The sequence below is a fragment of the Nematolebias whitei genome, chromosome 1, assembly GCF_014905685.2.
Source record: "Nematolebias whitei isolate Nwh7 chromosome 1, NemWhi1, whole genome shotgun sequence".
Taxonomy (NCBI): Eukaryota; Metazoa; Chordata; class Actinopteri; order Cyprinodontiformes; family Rivulidae; genus Nematolebias; species Nematolebias whitei.
In genome coordinates this window covers 69257554-69273124 of record NC_056498.1, presented here as the reverse complement: position 1 = coordinate 69273124, position 15571 = coordinate 69257554, and positions in this window count along the sequence as shown.

The following is a 15571-nucleotide window of genomic DNA, read 5'->3' as shown; positions in this document are numbered from 1 at the left end:
TAGAAGGCTCAGGGGGAAACTCAGAAAGGACTCGGGAAGGTCAGGGAAGACTCAGGAGACGCAGGAGAACACTGGATACCCAACGAGTACGACGCGACAAAGAACAAGACTGAACAGACGACTTATATACAGGGACAAGACGAGACATGATTACAAACAGCTGTGACGAGACAAGGGTGGCACCAATTGAACTAAAAAGAAAACACTAGGGAACAACAGACACAAACCGGGCCACCAAATGGTACCATCCTTACACATGCTTGCTCAAGATGATAGTTCTGTGATGGAGTTAAATTCAAAGCAGTCTGTTCCTCAGATAAATATTGCTAATTTATTTTAATATATATTAATATTTCTGTTCAGTGCCCTGAGATGACTTCTGTTGTGAATTGGCACTATATAACAAAATTGAATTGAATTGAATTTTTTTACGTACGTGCTTGTCTCATAACCCTCTCTCTTTCCTTTTCTACATTCCCTTCAATTAAAGTTTTCAACAAATAATGCAGATGAAAATTATTTTATAATGTTTTTTTTAACTGTCATTTGATAATTAATTTACTTCCAATTAATTTAAAAAACACATTTGACAACTTGGGATTCTTGAGTGTTTAAAGTTTAGGTTTTAGATCTTTAGAAAACACGGTAAAATAATAAACGTCTGTAAACCTTTTAACAGGTGTGCCATGAAGTTATAAATATGGATGACTTTGATTAAATAATGGTGGATTCTTGACAATGGTGTAAACTCCTTTACTTGAATTAAACACACAAAACCCGGTTGGTTAAGCCACAAAATTCAGTAATGGTTATTTTCAGTTTGTAAATGATAAGAATAGTGTGAAGTTATGGCAAATATGAAATATGAATGAAGAACTAGTAATGTTATCAAAGAAGTTGAATAAGATAGCATTTAACTTTGAGGAGAGATTTGGGGGAGTGATGGCACAGAGGTTAGAGAAAATGGGCCTGTGAATGGAAAGTCGTAGGTTCAACTCCCAGTACCCAGGTTCAACTCCCAGTACCGTTAACATCAAAAATGTGGGTGGAAAAGTGAAACACCCACACCTGTTTCCACCCTCATTTGCCCCACTCTGGGCCCCTAAGCAAGGCCCTTAACTCCCATCACTTGCTCCCAAAAACAGGTCTCTCTTGAAAATGAGCTCTTGTGACTCAATGAGACTACCTGTATAAATATAGGGTAAAAGAAAAAAAAATGAAAAAAGATGTTACCTAAATTTGGAACTAAAACTTAAAATTAAGTCAACTTTATCTGAGGTTCTTGAAGTGAATTAAATGTTTTTTTAAACTAAACTAAGATGTCAATGAGAATCGTTCCTCCGTCAGAAGGAAGATGTTTTTTTTTTCCTACCCGAAGATGCCCTCAATACCACAAGGGATACGAGGTGAAAGGGATGATTTTCATCATCCCAGGAAGTGATGATTCTCTCTAGAATTACGTTTCCTCAGCAAGGCAGCACCATCATTCAGTGGTGTTTGAGCGAGTTCCGTGGACATCTCCACATTTCAGCCATCTGGCGCCTTCCAACATGGAAGATGGAGGGCCCTGGCTCACAGCAGCTTGAAGCCAACTTGAGAAAGACCACCACAAGACTAATTCTCCTCCCCTCAGTTACAGTCTTACCTGACTCTAGAAGAGGGGTATCTATGCAAATTGTATCCAATCAATGCAACTCTGACCAACAGAATGGGCGTTACTGTAACTGAGTTGCATGAATTAATTTTAATTATAACTCCTCCTGTTAAAGTTTAGAGGGAAAACAACGTCTGCTTTCTATACACAGTAACACCATTTCTTCACAGATGTACATTTGGGTTATTCACACAATACTGATAAACAACAGGTGGTCTGTTTGAGGCTCTGTTCTACTGGGAAACTTCCTTCATTGCCATGGTGATCACACCTCTGTTGTCCTGAGGGTATGACACAGTTCTGTTCAACTGTTGAATGTGGATTGTAGAGGTGTCACCTTGTCTGGGACAGGAAGTGAGTGTTGATAAACTTTGCAGGAGGTAAATGCTGTTACTTTGATATAGACTTTTTGGAGACACAAAGTCTATCTTAGGAAAAAAGAGTTGATTACCAGTGAGGGAGACCCTATGAGGAGTCATTTTGTCTGACCCAGGAAGGGGAATAATTAGAACAGAGGGGGTGAGGAAGAGCTTATTTACATATAGTCCCATGTCTCTGAGGTCAGGACATGGATTTCTCTGAGGGATGCAGGACACTATAGATCTGTTTTACTTAAGTTCAGAAGTACATGTTGAAAAAATCAAAAGTGTTCTTCATGTACTTTGGGTAGTTGTGATGCTTTGGTAAGTTCAAATACAATGGCTCATGGCCTGGAGCACATTCTCAACATCCATCATAATCTTTCCCTCCACGATTATTTCCACCAAAGATCCATTATGGTGAAGGGACTGCATGTGTGGAGACATGTTTTCCAATTTATGGCAGAGGATCCCCACTGGGGCAGCATGGTGGCGCAACTGGTAGAGCTGCTGCCTCTCAGCGAACAGGTCCCTGGTTCAAACCCCAGTCCACGGGCCTTCTGGGTGGAGTTTGCATGTTCTCTCCGTGCATGCGTGGGTTTTCTCCGGGTACTCCGGTTTCCTCCCACAGACCAAAAAAACATGCATGTTAGGCTGATTGGTAACTCTAAATTGTCCCTAGGTGTGAGTGAGAGAGTGAATGGTTGTTTGTCTCGTTTGTCTCTATGTGGCCCTGTGATGGACTTGCGACCCGTCCAGGGTGTACCCCGCCCCTCGCACAGTGATTGCTGGACATGGGCACCAGCGACCCCTGTGACCCAAAATGGAATAAACGGGTAAAGACAATGGATGGATGGATGGATGGATGGATGGATGGATGGATGGATGGATGGATGGATGGATGGATGGATGGATGGATGGATGGATGGATGGCTGGCTGGCTGGATCCCCACTGGCACATCATTGTACAAACGTTCCTCATCATCAGTGTCCTGAAAAAAGCACACAGGATGATCACGTCAGTATGACGACAGTGCTACAAACAGGCTCTATATCTATACAGCTGACGTGTTTGACCCGTTCAGTGTCCACCCACTGCCTAGGGCAGTGAACACTACAGCAAATCACTCAGGATAGTCAATCACAATAATAACAATAAAAAAGTAACTATTAATATAAGCAAACCTTTAAGTAATATGTATGATAAGGAGATAAAAGTGGTCGTAGAGAACAGGGGGTGCAGGGGAGGGGAGCCAAAGAGCAAGGTGGAGAGAGGGGAAGAGAGGTTGAGGGAAAAGAGGGGTGGGGTAGTTCACAGGTGGAACTTACAGAATGGGGGTATGAGAGAAGGTAAAGAAAAATCAAAGTTCCTCACAAAGCAAGCCCTGAAGAAGGCAGATGGATCATAGAGAATGACAGGAAGTCCCCTGAGGACAAGGCATCTGACCTCCGTCACAACCGAAGCCTGGTTCGAATGAAGGAGGATATAGGAGATCACACATTTAGAATAGGATCCATATGTCACCCTGAACAATATGTCTGCACACATAATAAAAAGCACAACCATTTATGAACTGGAACCCACCTGATAATGCACAACGAGTATTTGACATTATTCATACAGGTTATTTACAGCCTCATTTACAGATCATCAAGCAAAACCTGGTAAAGTGATGCAATTCTACCAGGATGAGTGTTCAAGCATCAGTCTGTATTATGCCAGAAGCTTGTTGGTGGATACAAAAAGCCTGTGATCTAGGTGCATAATACAATATGCACCTAATTATACAAATTATTTGTGTATGCATTTATATGAGCCAGAGAGGATTAGAGAATACCCACAGTCAATTGCAGAGCGTACATGGGAGATTCAGTTCTCCAAAGTTTGGCAAATAAATATGAGGAAGTCTACACCTGATCATTTGGGAATCTCTTTTTTTCCCATTACAAACATTATTTTTAACACATAATTCACTCCAATTTATTTAGTTTTATATGCAAAGACATGATGACAATCATGGATTAATATATATGCCCCCTCTTGATTGTAGAAAAGCATTTTCTATCCAAAATTTTGTTTATAGAGAGAGGGTGGGGGGAAGGAGAGATCTATTCTTAGTTTCACTGTGCACAAGGTAAAACTGAAGCAAACTTTGTACCTGTCAAATTCTGGAGGTCAAACCTACAAAAACATTTATCTACAGTAATTACACTTAAAGCATTTACAGTGCACACACACACGTACACATACACGCACGTATTAAGCAGGATTAAGATCAAAGTGAAACGTTTAAACTGTCAAAGCAGCACAGCCTCTGGCTGATGACAACCACAGTTCTTCCTGTTTACATTACACTACTTTCTACATGCACTCAGAGTTCAGCACCTGATCTCTTGCCTAATAAGACAACTGCCATGTTCACACACCTGAGCTAACCTGCTGCTAGGAGAGAGTGGTCACATATAATCTGTTTTATAATCTTTATCAGTTTAAATTCATTAGGGAAATTAGAACAAATAAAAATCCTTGTGAAATGTTGAAGAAGGCCAAAGCTGCTACTTCATGAAATGTTAGCATCCATCAGCTTTCTTCTATAAAACTTAGAATCAGTGGTTAATTTTAGCTGGATCCTGCCAGAACAAGATCTGGGAACTCTCTCATTTTGACCGCTCGGATCCGGCAACTCAAATCTCTGCCCCTAAAAGTCTCAAGTCATCACGCATTTTTATTTTGATTATTTATTTAAAATACAACAAGAGGAGACGTTGTCCAGTCTGTGGAGTGGATGTTCCGGCTGCACCACGCTCCTGTCAGCAGCGACGCGGACTGCATGTCCCGCGGGGAGCGTCTTCATCCACTTTCAGTTGTGTGTGCCCTGAGACAGTTGTTTTACGCACAGCGTCTCCAGACAGCTCCGCAGGACACACGCACAACTGCTGTGCTGGAACTCCTGCATACATTACCACGGTGCATAACATTTCAGACATAATAAATAAGCTTACAGTAAAAAAAAAAATACAAGTGAAATGTTTGACGTGTATTAACATTACATCACGTATCGAAACAACAGCACTAATTAGTCAAAATAAGAGTGATTAATATGTCGAAAAGACAGTCCAATTTATTATCTAAAATGAATGGATGGATGGATGGTCCTTAGCTGGACAAGTGAAGACTGAAGCACCTGAAAGGCAGTGGCAATTGATATTGGAACAAAACAATGCGCAGGACTGAGTTCAGGTCGGACAGTATGTGTGTGTGTGTGTGTGTGTGTGTGGGGGGGGGGGGGGGGTCTTGACATAACAGGAGCTGTATTCACACACAGGCTTGTTAACTGTTGTTGCTCTCTAAAATAGTCATTTGAATTCAACCTTTATTTATACAGGTTGTCAGTCTTATTGTGCCTTTGCATTTACAGAGACCTGTTTTTAATCAGTTAAATCAGATGTTTACAGATGTTTCACAACCTGTTAAAGTACACCAAAATGCAGGAAATGGCATCTCTTTTATACCAAATTTTCTGGGGGAGGACCCAGGACCCCCCCCACCTCCTTGCGCCCTCCCCCACCAGACCGCCTGCTGTTTGTGTTCTGACATCAAATGGTTTACAAATTAAGCCCTGGCCACAGTGCTCCTCAACTCTGGATCTTACCCTCTGACCTACAAAACATCACCTCACTCATTGTTCAAAATTGGTCTGAAAGCACATCTTTAGATTAGACTATTGTTCTTAATTTACTCAGGTATACTTTCTGTATAATGTTTGAGTCATTAGCATTTTTAAAACTCTTGTAGTTGCCCTACTTTTTCTGCTGTATGATGTTTTTATTTTAGCTTTACGGTGTCCTTGAGTGTCCTTAAAGGCATTGTTAAAATTAAAATGTATTATTGTTATAGCTAGTTAGCAGTACAAAACTAGCATGTATTGCTAGCTAGTAAGCAATGCAGACTAACAATACAACTATGTTTATCTGATTGCCTGGTGATAGTAATATTTTGTTAACTTATTTTATGCTGTTTTATGGTCCTGTTATGTCCAGGAGTAAGTGGCAGAACACACATGTGAAGCCCAGACAATTGTAATTTAGATACAAAGTTTTAAACACAAATCACCTGAACAAAAACAGGAAACTGGGAGTAAAATGAACAAAAAGAGGGCGATGTGCCAAACCAATCAACAGTTGAACGTCGGATTCAGGCTGCTCCCCTCGCTCTATTATCCAGGGACTAACCCTACAAGCAAAAAAAAAAAAGAAAAGAAAAGTAAATACAGTGACAGCCAGTAACTCCCAATCCCAACAACAAACAACCCAATAATTCAGTGATAAGATGCAACCACAGGTATCTCTGACAGGACAAGACTGGAGAGAAAAACCAACAACCATCAGAACAACTCACTCCTTCGGCCTCCTTTGCTTGTCCAGCAAGTGGAGCTTGGTCCTTTTAAATTGCTTCCAGTCAATCAACTGTTTAGAGAAAAAAAATGGATTAATTAGAGTCACATTGACATAAATGCCACAGGGACACGTCACACCTCAACCCCTAAAAGCTGAGTGGTGGGGTTACACAGCATTCAGCAGTAGCATAAGGAATGTGTTAGCTAAATTGTTGTCATTTCCTTTTATGTGTTTTACCTCCAAGTTGAAAGAATATAGGTAAAGTGCCCACCGCATAAGTCGCTGGTTGGAGTTACACATTTGCTGAATGAAAGTAAGTTGGTTATGGTCTGTATAGACAATAACTGGACAGGTGAATGAGCCAACATAAACCTCAAAGTGTTTTAGGGTCATGATTAGTGCTAGTGCCTCCTTCTCAGTTGTTGAGTACACCTTTTGATGTCTATTAAAACTGTTTGAGAAGTAGCACACTGGGTGTTCTATCCCATCAGGACCATCCTGCAAAAGGACAGCACCAGCTACTGCATCACTGGCATCTACCGCCAGTTTAAAAGCTAAGTAGATGGTGCAGCAAGGTTGGGCACATCACTCAAAATCGCTTTAATTAATTAATTAATTCAAAAGCATGCTGGCAGTCAGTTGACCAGATAAATTTAACTTTCAGGCTCAGGAGGTCAGTGAGAGGGGCAGCGACAGCTGAAAAGTTCAGACAGAAACCCCTGTAATAACCTGCCATTCCCAGAAAGCACCATAAATCACGCTGTGAAAAGGGAATTGCAAAACAGGAAACTGCCTGAACCTTTGAGCTCTCAGGTCCAACCTGTCCATTTCCCACCAGCTTACACAGATTAGTCACTGTAGCATGTCCAAATTCATATTTTGAGAGGTTTACAATAAAGTTGGCATTGTCCAGTTTTTGCAACACTATCATTAGTTGTTTCATTTATTAACCTTTATTTAACCAGGCAAATACCATTGCGATCACAGATCTCTTTTGCAATGGAGGCCTGGACCTGAAGGCAGTCTAACATGCATGTTTTTGGACTATGGTAGGAAACCGGAGTACCCGGAGAAATCCCACTCAAGCACGAGAAGAACATGTAAACTCCACACAGAAAGACCCCAGGTCCAACCGGGGATTGAACCCAGGACCTTCTTGCTGTGAGACAACAGTGATAACCACTGATCCATTGTGCTGCCTTCATGTGCTTTTTCTAAGACAATGAATACATGACAGTGTCATCCAAATAGGCTCCACAGCCCTTAACCCCAGACCGAACCTTCTTTAACAGACTGAAAAGTTGCTGGTGCATTGTGCGCACCAAATGGCATCACCTTATATTGTAGAAATGCATCAGGAGTGACAAATGCAGTGACGTTCAAGTTCAAGTAATTTTTATTGTCATTCCCATCACATGTGGTACATGAGGTGGAACGAAATTATGTACACAGGGTCCCAGTTATGCCCAACAATAGCAAAATATAAAGTGTAAAAAGAACAGTAGTAAGAACAGTTCCTTGGCTCGCACTGTCAGTGGGACCTGCCAATAACTTTTCAAAAAATCCAGTTTTGTTACAAAATCATAGAACCAGTCTGTTCCACACAATCCTCCATCCGAGGAAGCGGGTGACAGTCTGGCTTTGTGACGCTGTTAATTTTTCTAAAATCTGTACAGAAACGGTCAGACCCATCAGATTTGACGGCGAACAAACACTGTGAACTCCACGCTCTATAACTTTGTTCAGCATTATTATGTTGCAACATGTAGTCATCTTGATTCTGTAGATGTTTTATTTTATCTGGATTAACCCGGTATGAATGTTGCTTAATGGGGAAGGAACCACAGACATCATGTTGTAGAACATGAGTCTGGGAGAGCACACCAGAAAACAGACAGTGATAAGAATTAACAAGATACACCACATCACTTTGCTGATTATCAGACAAATGCAGCAAGGAGGAGTCGAGTTTAACCAGCATTTCTGAGTTTCTAAGTCGACTCCTGCAGCATGGCCTCAGATGGACTGTCAGTGTCAAGTTCAGCACCGGACAGCTCCGCTGGAGAACTCACCCCAACTGGAGGAGACTGCAGCCTGGGGGTCTGGCTGAGTCAGAGGAGGACAAAGCTAAAATAGCAGACATATTCTTATCCTGTACATGGTATTCTCTCTGCCTGTTGGTGTTACACCTGCAGTTGTGGCGCACACAGCTTTTCCATGCCTTGGTGCATGTAATTGCAGACACAGGAAACACACTGGGAATTTTATCCTGACGCTCATCTGGGCTCTCAGAAATCACTGGGACTGCTGTAATCTCTGTATTAACCAGGATTTTTCCTGCAGCCAAATCATTCCCTAAGATAAAGTCTATGCTTTGAATTGGAAAGGCAGGAGATGCCACCACCACTTCACCAGACACCAACTTCGATTTCAAATTAATATGATGCAGAGGATTATTAGTAAAATTACTTCCAAAGCCTTGCACCCATTCATAAGAGTTCAAAGCAGCTTCATGGAATAAAGGCAAGACACTGTTTAAAATGATGGCTCTGGAAGATGCTGTGTCTCTCAAAATAGCAACAGGCACTTTTACTCCACCTGCTACAGAGACCTCGCCCTTCATAAGAAATGGTGAGTAAATATCTAAATCTGTTTTTCCAACATTGCAGTTGATGGGCAAAAGTGATGTTTTCACCAACACGACTGCTTTAGAGGATGCTTATTCCATTTTGGGTCATGGGGGTTGCTGGTGCCCATGTCCAGCAGTCACTGTGCGAGGGGCGGGGTACACTCTGAACGGGTCGCAAGTCCATCACAGGGCCACATAGAGACAAACAACCATTCACTTTCTCACTCACACCTAGGGACAATTTAGAGTTACCAATCAGCCTAACATGCATGTTTTTGGTTTGTGGGAGGAAACCGGAGCACCCGGAGAAAACCCACGCATGCACGGAGAGAACATGCAAACTCCACCCAGAGGGGCCCCTGGACCGGGGTTTGAACCAGGGACCTGCTCGCTGAGAGGCAGCAGCTCTACCAGTTGTGCCACCGTGCTGCCCGCTTTAGAGGATGCACTTTTTTAAATTTAACAGAAAACAGTTGGGCCGAATGTGACCAGGTTTTTTTGCAATAAGCACAAATGGGCTTGATCTTCCAGACCACGCTCCATCTTCATTGCAGACCCTGCAGAGTGCACAGCAGTGGGGCTGCGCTGCTCCACCTGAGGTCACTTCTCAAACACACTGTAGCTTTATGAGTCAACACGTACTAAACTGCAAGTATAGCTGCCTTGAAACTTAACTTACTTTTTGTTCATTAATATATGTTGTAATCCATTCAGGTATAACAATTTTAAACTCCTCCATTAGGATCAGATCACACAATTGATCAAAACTTTTTATGTCTGGTGCCAAACAGCAGTGATCAAAAAGGACCTACTTTGTATGAACAGATTCAACATAACTGCTCATCTGTTTTGCTCAGATGGCGAAACTTTTGCCTATAAACCTCTGGTACCAACTCATTTGTCCTGAGCACAGCTGCTTTCACATTATCATAGTCTGGATGACTAAGATCTGGTGAGAGCAAAGCATAGGTCTCCTGAGCTTTACCTGTGAACACACACTGCAATAATAAAGGCCACGCCTGCTTAGGCCATTTTAATGTCTCAGCCACTGTTTCATACAGGACAAAATATTTGTCCACATCCTTTTCAGAGAAGGGTAGTATAAGAAGAATGCACTTGGACACATCAAACTCAGAAGAACCTGACAGAGCAGGTAAAATACTCAGCTCGAGCTTTTTTAGCTGACCTTCTCTCTGAGTTTCTACCTCCAATTTGCAGAGTTCAAACTCATGATCCAACTCTTTTTCTCTGAGCTAGGCATCAGAATTCAACTTGTAATTCAAGCTCAAGGAGATCAGATGTTGATTGTTCAGTCTCCAGCCAGATTAACAGCATCAGGACTCATCTGAGGGAAAACACCAGCTTCGGTCAGAGTAGAGAAAATCTCAGACTTCATTGCTTTCTTATTTAAGTTTTAGACACCAAAATAAAAAAAATGAGCAGCAATTGCCAACAGCTGCTCTTCTGTGCTGCGATCAGATTGCTCAATAGTTGGCTGATCTGCAAATCCTCCACGTTGAACTCCATTTTGTTCAGGAAGTGGAGCACTCATGAGGACAATAGAGAGAAATACATTCCTTATAGACACCCATTCACAAAATTATGCACTGTCACAAACAAAAAAAGACACGTGGCTCAGGGAAATTTAAACCCTGTGCTTCAGCTGCACAGAAACAAGTCACCAGAACAACCTGACACAAGATGCTGACACGTCTCACTAAGAGAGGGTGTGACCAAACACGTCACCCACCCCGATGAGATGCAAACAAACTGTTAACAGCCTCAATGACAACAAACGGGCCCATAAATATGCTATAGATTCAACAGACACTCAATCATGTTATCAAACATCTCTGGAACCAAACAAGTCACAATAAATGTTATGGCAACATCTTTGGACCGGGCGAGCCCCCAAATATGTTCCTGATAAGTCCAGGAGTAAGTGGCAGGACACACAACATATGAAGCCCAGATGATTGTAATTTAGACAAAAGATTTAATCACAAATCACCTGAACAAAAACAACAAACTGGGAGAACAAAACAAACAAAAACGGGGAGAAGCGCCGAACCAGCCAGCGGTTAACCATCAGATTTTACAATTTAAATTTTTTTTAACCCATCCAGAGGACGTGACTTAACTTTTTTTTGGATAATACCCAGATAGTCATGCTTGAACTGATCAACACCAAAACACAATAATAAATCTGACAGTGTTTATTTACAAGAAGTGAAATAATCAAACAGTAGAACTGCAACCCGGGTGGGAAGGACTGGAAACTTGGAGAGCAAAGATGAAAGTTAATGTGATTATAAGTTGCTTTACATGTGGTTGTGATGATAATCTCTTGTTGCTTACTGTAGGAGAAGATGGTTTTCTCATAGAGATGAAGATCCATTGGTTCCAGTAGTTGTCCTAGGAGGTCCCAGAGAGATTGTAGGTAATCGATGGGCAAGTGGGGAAGGCAAGAAGCAGCTGAAGAGAGCACTAGTAGGTTCACAAGAGAAATGAGAAGGTCTAGGACATTGGAGGAGCATAGGAGTATGCTGAGACACGCAAGAGCAAGGAATTAGTCTTCACTAAGTGCTAGGAACATAAATGTGGCCAGGAACACAATTACCAGTTAGCAGACAATGTACCAGCATGAGAGAGAAGTCATCACTGCTATTTACAGCACTTTGGTTGGCCTTATTGCTGTTTTAAGTGCTCTATAAATAAAGTGGTATGGTAAGGTATGGTATGGTATGGTATGGTATTTATACCCCATACAGCTCATCTGGGTAATGGTCATTAGGGGTGAGCCTGTTGGCGCCATCTGGGGTAGAAAAGCTGTAGGGAAAACCCTGGACCTACATAGCTTTTATTGTTGTTTATTGTTGTCTGTACTCAATAGGATGTTTGTCTAAAACAGGTCTCTCTTGAAAATGATTCCTTGTGACTCAATAAGACTAACCTGTATAAATAAAGATTAAATAAAATATAATGTATTAGGAGCAGCACGGTGGCGCAACTAGTAGAGCTGCTGCCTCTCAGCGAGCAGGTCCTTGGTTCAAACCCCGGTCCAGGGGCTTTTCTGGGTGGACTTTGCATGTTCTCTCCGTGTATGTGTGGGTTTTCTCCGTGTACTCCGGTTTCCTCCCACAGACCAAAAACATGCATGTTAGGCTGATTGGTAACTCTAAATTGTCCCTAGGTGTGAGTGAGAGAGTGAATGGTTGTTTGTCTCTATGTGGCCCTGTGATGGACTTGCGACCCGTCCAGGGTGTACCCCGCCCCTCGCACAGTGACTGCTGGACATGGGTACCGGCGACCCCCGTGACCCAAAATGGAACAAGCGGGTAAAGATAATGGATGGATAATGTATTAGTTCAAGGAAATCTGGGATTTAAAATCGTAAAATGTGTTTGCCATTTTCAAAACAATAACACTTTACATTTTATTCTGCATGTTCTTTTCCTTCAAACAATTGACAGAACTGACCCATTGATCATGGTAGAACTAGGTAGAACTTTATACAACATTTGGTTTGATTCTAAAATCTAGACCTGAGGACTTTGACTAAAACCTAGTGTGAAAAGGGGCAGGCTGGGAGAGGAAGGACAAAGGAGAAGGATGAGATGAGACTGGACGAACATAAAGTGAGGAGGAAAGGAAGCTGGCAATTCAAAAACAGGAAGAATAAAACAGAAAAAATAATATTATGTCTTACACTATAAACATTTTGCTGTTCAGAAAATGTTTAATCAAAGTTTCTTCAAATCAATTCCAGTTTAGTCTCTCTTTTTTTTTTTTTTTTACCATTACAGCAGATGGTTGTCACTTTATTTTTATTCAAATCAAATAATTTGCGCATGAGCAGAACTGCCAAGTAACTAGAAGAATATTTACAAAAACAGTAAAAGTTTCGAATGAAACGAGGAAAAAATATAAAAGAAAAAGTAAATGATTTAAAATAAAATGAAAATCAACAAGCTTCTATTCTGGTAAACCAATTGATTTCCTTACTGTAGCACAAAGTTGAAAGGTTTTTATGAAATATTCAACAAACAATTAAATAATTGTTTACTTTTAAGATTGATTTTTAAGAAATAATAATTGAATGTTAAATTGAAATTTAAACATCATAAAGCTAATTTTCCTCCAGCAAAACAGTAATGAAAACATCATTTTATTTGCACAATGAATGCATGAAATAATACAATTTACAACTTTTATAAAGAGTTAACATTTAGGCTGCATGGAGCTAAACTGTTTGAAATTAAGAAATGCATGTTTTAAATCTGGAACCTGGGTGACTAAGGAAGGACTTTTTTTGTGCAAAAATGTTAAATTTTGTATTTATTATTTTTCAATGTAGTTGCATGGGAGATATTAAAATGTATCTTCTAAGAGATTTGGTTTTAATCAGCAACGGCTTCAAACCTGTTTCAGCTGATCTGAAGCCTGCTCTGGAGGAGACATGAGAAGGTTGCTTCTTTAGATGGGGTGCTTCCTGCAGCCAAACTCAGATGTTGCAGATTGTCTCTGTGAAAATACTGGGAAATATTTTACCACTGGCTGCTGAACAATGAAAGATAATGCTTTTGCCTGTGTGTTTGTCTGATAGCAAAAAAAGACCATAAACCACCTGAGAGATTTTTTTTACAATTTTTTCATAAACTAATCACTGGATGGGCATCTACAACTGATGAAACTTTAGCAAACACAAACTATCTGACCATTTAGTTTTACCAATATTGAGCTGAAATCTTGTGAGGTGGTTGCTATAACTGATCCCTTCGAGTGTTAACTGATCTCATGAATAACATTTTCAAGGCTTGACCAAACACCTCCACTATTGACAAACGACCTCAGTCTAAAACTCTAGCATATAGAATAGACTTTTATTGTATTTGCACCTAATACAATGAAATAAGTATTTGGACACCCTGCGACTTTGCAAGTTCTCCCACTTAGAAATCATGGAGGAGTCTGACATTTTCATCTTAGGTGCATGTCCACTGTGAGAGATGTAATCTAAAAAAATTGTTTTAAATAAATCACAATGTATGATTTTTTAAATAATTTATTTGTTTGTTACTGCTGCAAATAAGTATTTGAACACCTGTGAAATTCAATGTTAATATTTGGTACAGTAGCCTTTGTTTGCAGTTACAGAGGTCAAAGGTTTCCTGTAGTTTGTCACCAGGTCTGCACACACTGCAGCAGAGATTTTGGCCCATTCCTCCACACACATCTTCTCTAGATCAACCAGGTTTCTGGGCTGTCGCTGACAGAGAAACACAGAGTTGGAGCTCCCTCCAAAGATTGTCTATAGGGGTTAGGTCTGGAGACTGGCTAGGCCACTCCAGAACCTTGATATGCTTCTTACGGAGCCACTCCATTGTTCTCCTGGCTGTGTGCTTTGGGTCATTGTCATGTTGGAAGACCCAGCCATGACCCATCTTCAATGCTCTAACTGAGGGAAGGAGGTTGTTCTCCAAAATCTCACAAGACATGGCCCCGGTCGTCCTCTCCTTAATACAGTGCAGTCATCCTGTCCCATGTGCAGACCCCCCCCCCCCCCCCAAAAAAAAGCATTATGCTTCCACCCCCATGCTTCGCAGTAGGGATGGTGTTTTTGGGATGGTGCTCATCATTCTTCGTCCTCCAAACACAGTGAGTGGAATTAAGACCAAAAATTTCTATCTTGGTCTCATCTGACCACAGAACTTTCTCTCATGACTCCTCTGGATCATCCAAATGGTCATGGGCAAACTTAAGACGGTTCTGGACGTGTGCTGATTTAAACAGGGGAACCTTCTGTGCCATGCATGATTTTAAACTATGACGTCTTAGTGTATTACCCACAGTAACCTTGGAAACAGTGGTGCCAGCTCTCTTCAGGTCATTGAGCAGCTCCTCCCGTGTAGTTCTGGGCTGATTCCTCACCTTTCTTAGGATCACTGATACTTCACAAGGTGAGATCTTGCATGGAGCCCCAGTCCGAGGGAGATTGACAGTCATGTTTAGCTTCTTCCATTTTATAATAATTGCTCCAACAGTTGATCTTTTTTTTCACCAAGCTGCTTGGCAATTGCCCCGTAGCCCTTTCCAGCCTTGTGGAGGTCTACAATTTTGTCTCGTGTCTTTGGACAGCTCTTTGTTCTTAGCCATGTTAGTAGTTGGAGTCTTACTGATTGTGTGGGGTGGACAGGTGTCTTTATGCAGCTAACCACCTCAAACAGGTGTTTCTAATTTAGAATAATAAGTGGAGTGGAGGTGGAGTTTTTAGAGGCGGACTAACAGGTCTTTGAGGGACAGAATTGTTGCTGATTGGCACATGTTCAAATACGTATTTGCAGCAGTAACACACAAATAAATTATTAAAAAACCATACATTGTGATTTATTTATAAATGAGTTTCAGGTTGGAGGGAAAAGAGGAAAACCCACTTTCTACTTTCCTAATTTATTTATTGATGAAACTGTAATATAAAATAAATAGAAGCTGCACTGAATTTGTGTTTTGATGCTCTGCAGAGTTCTGCAT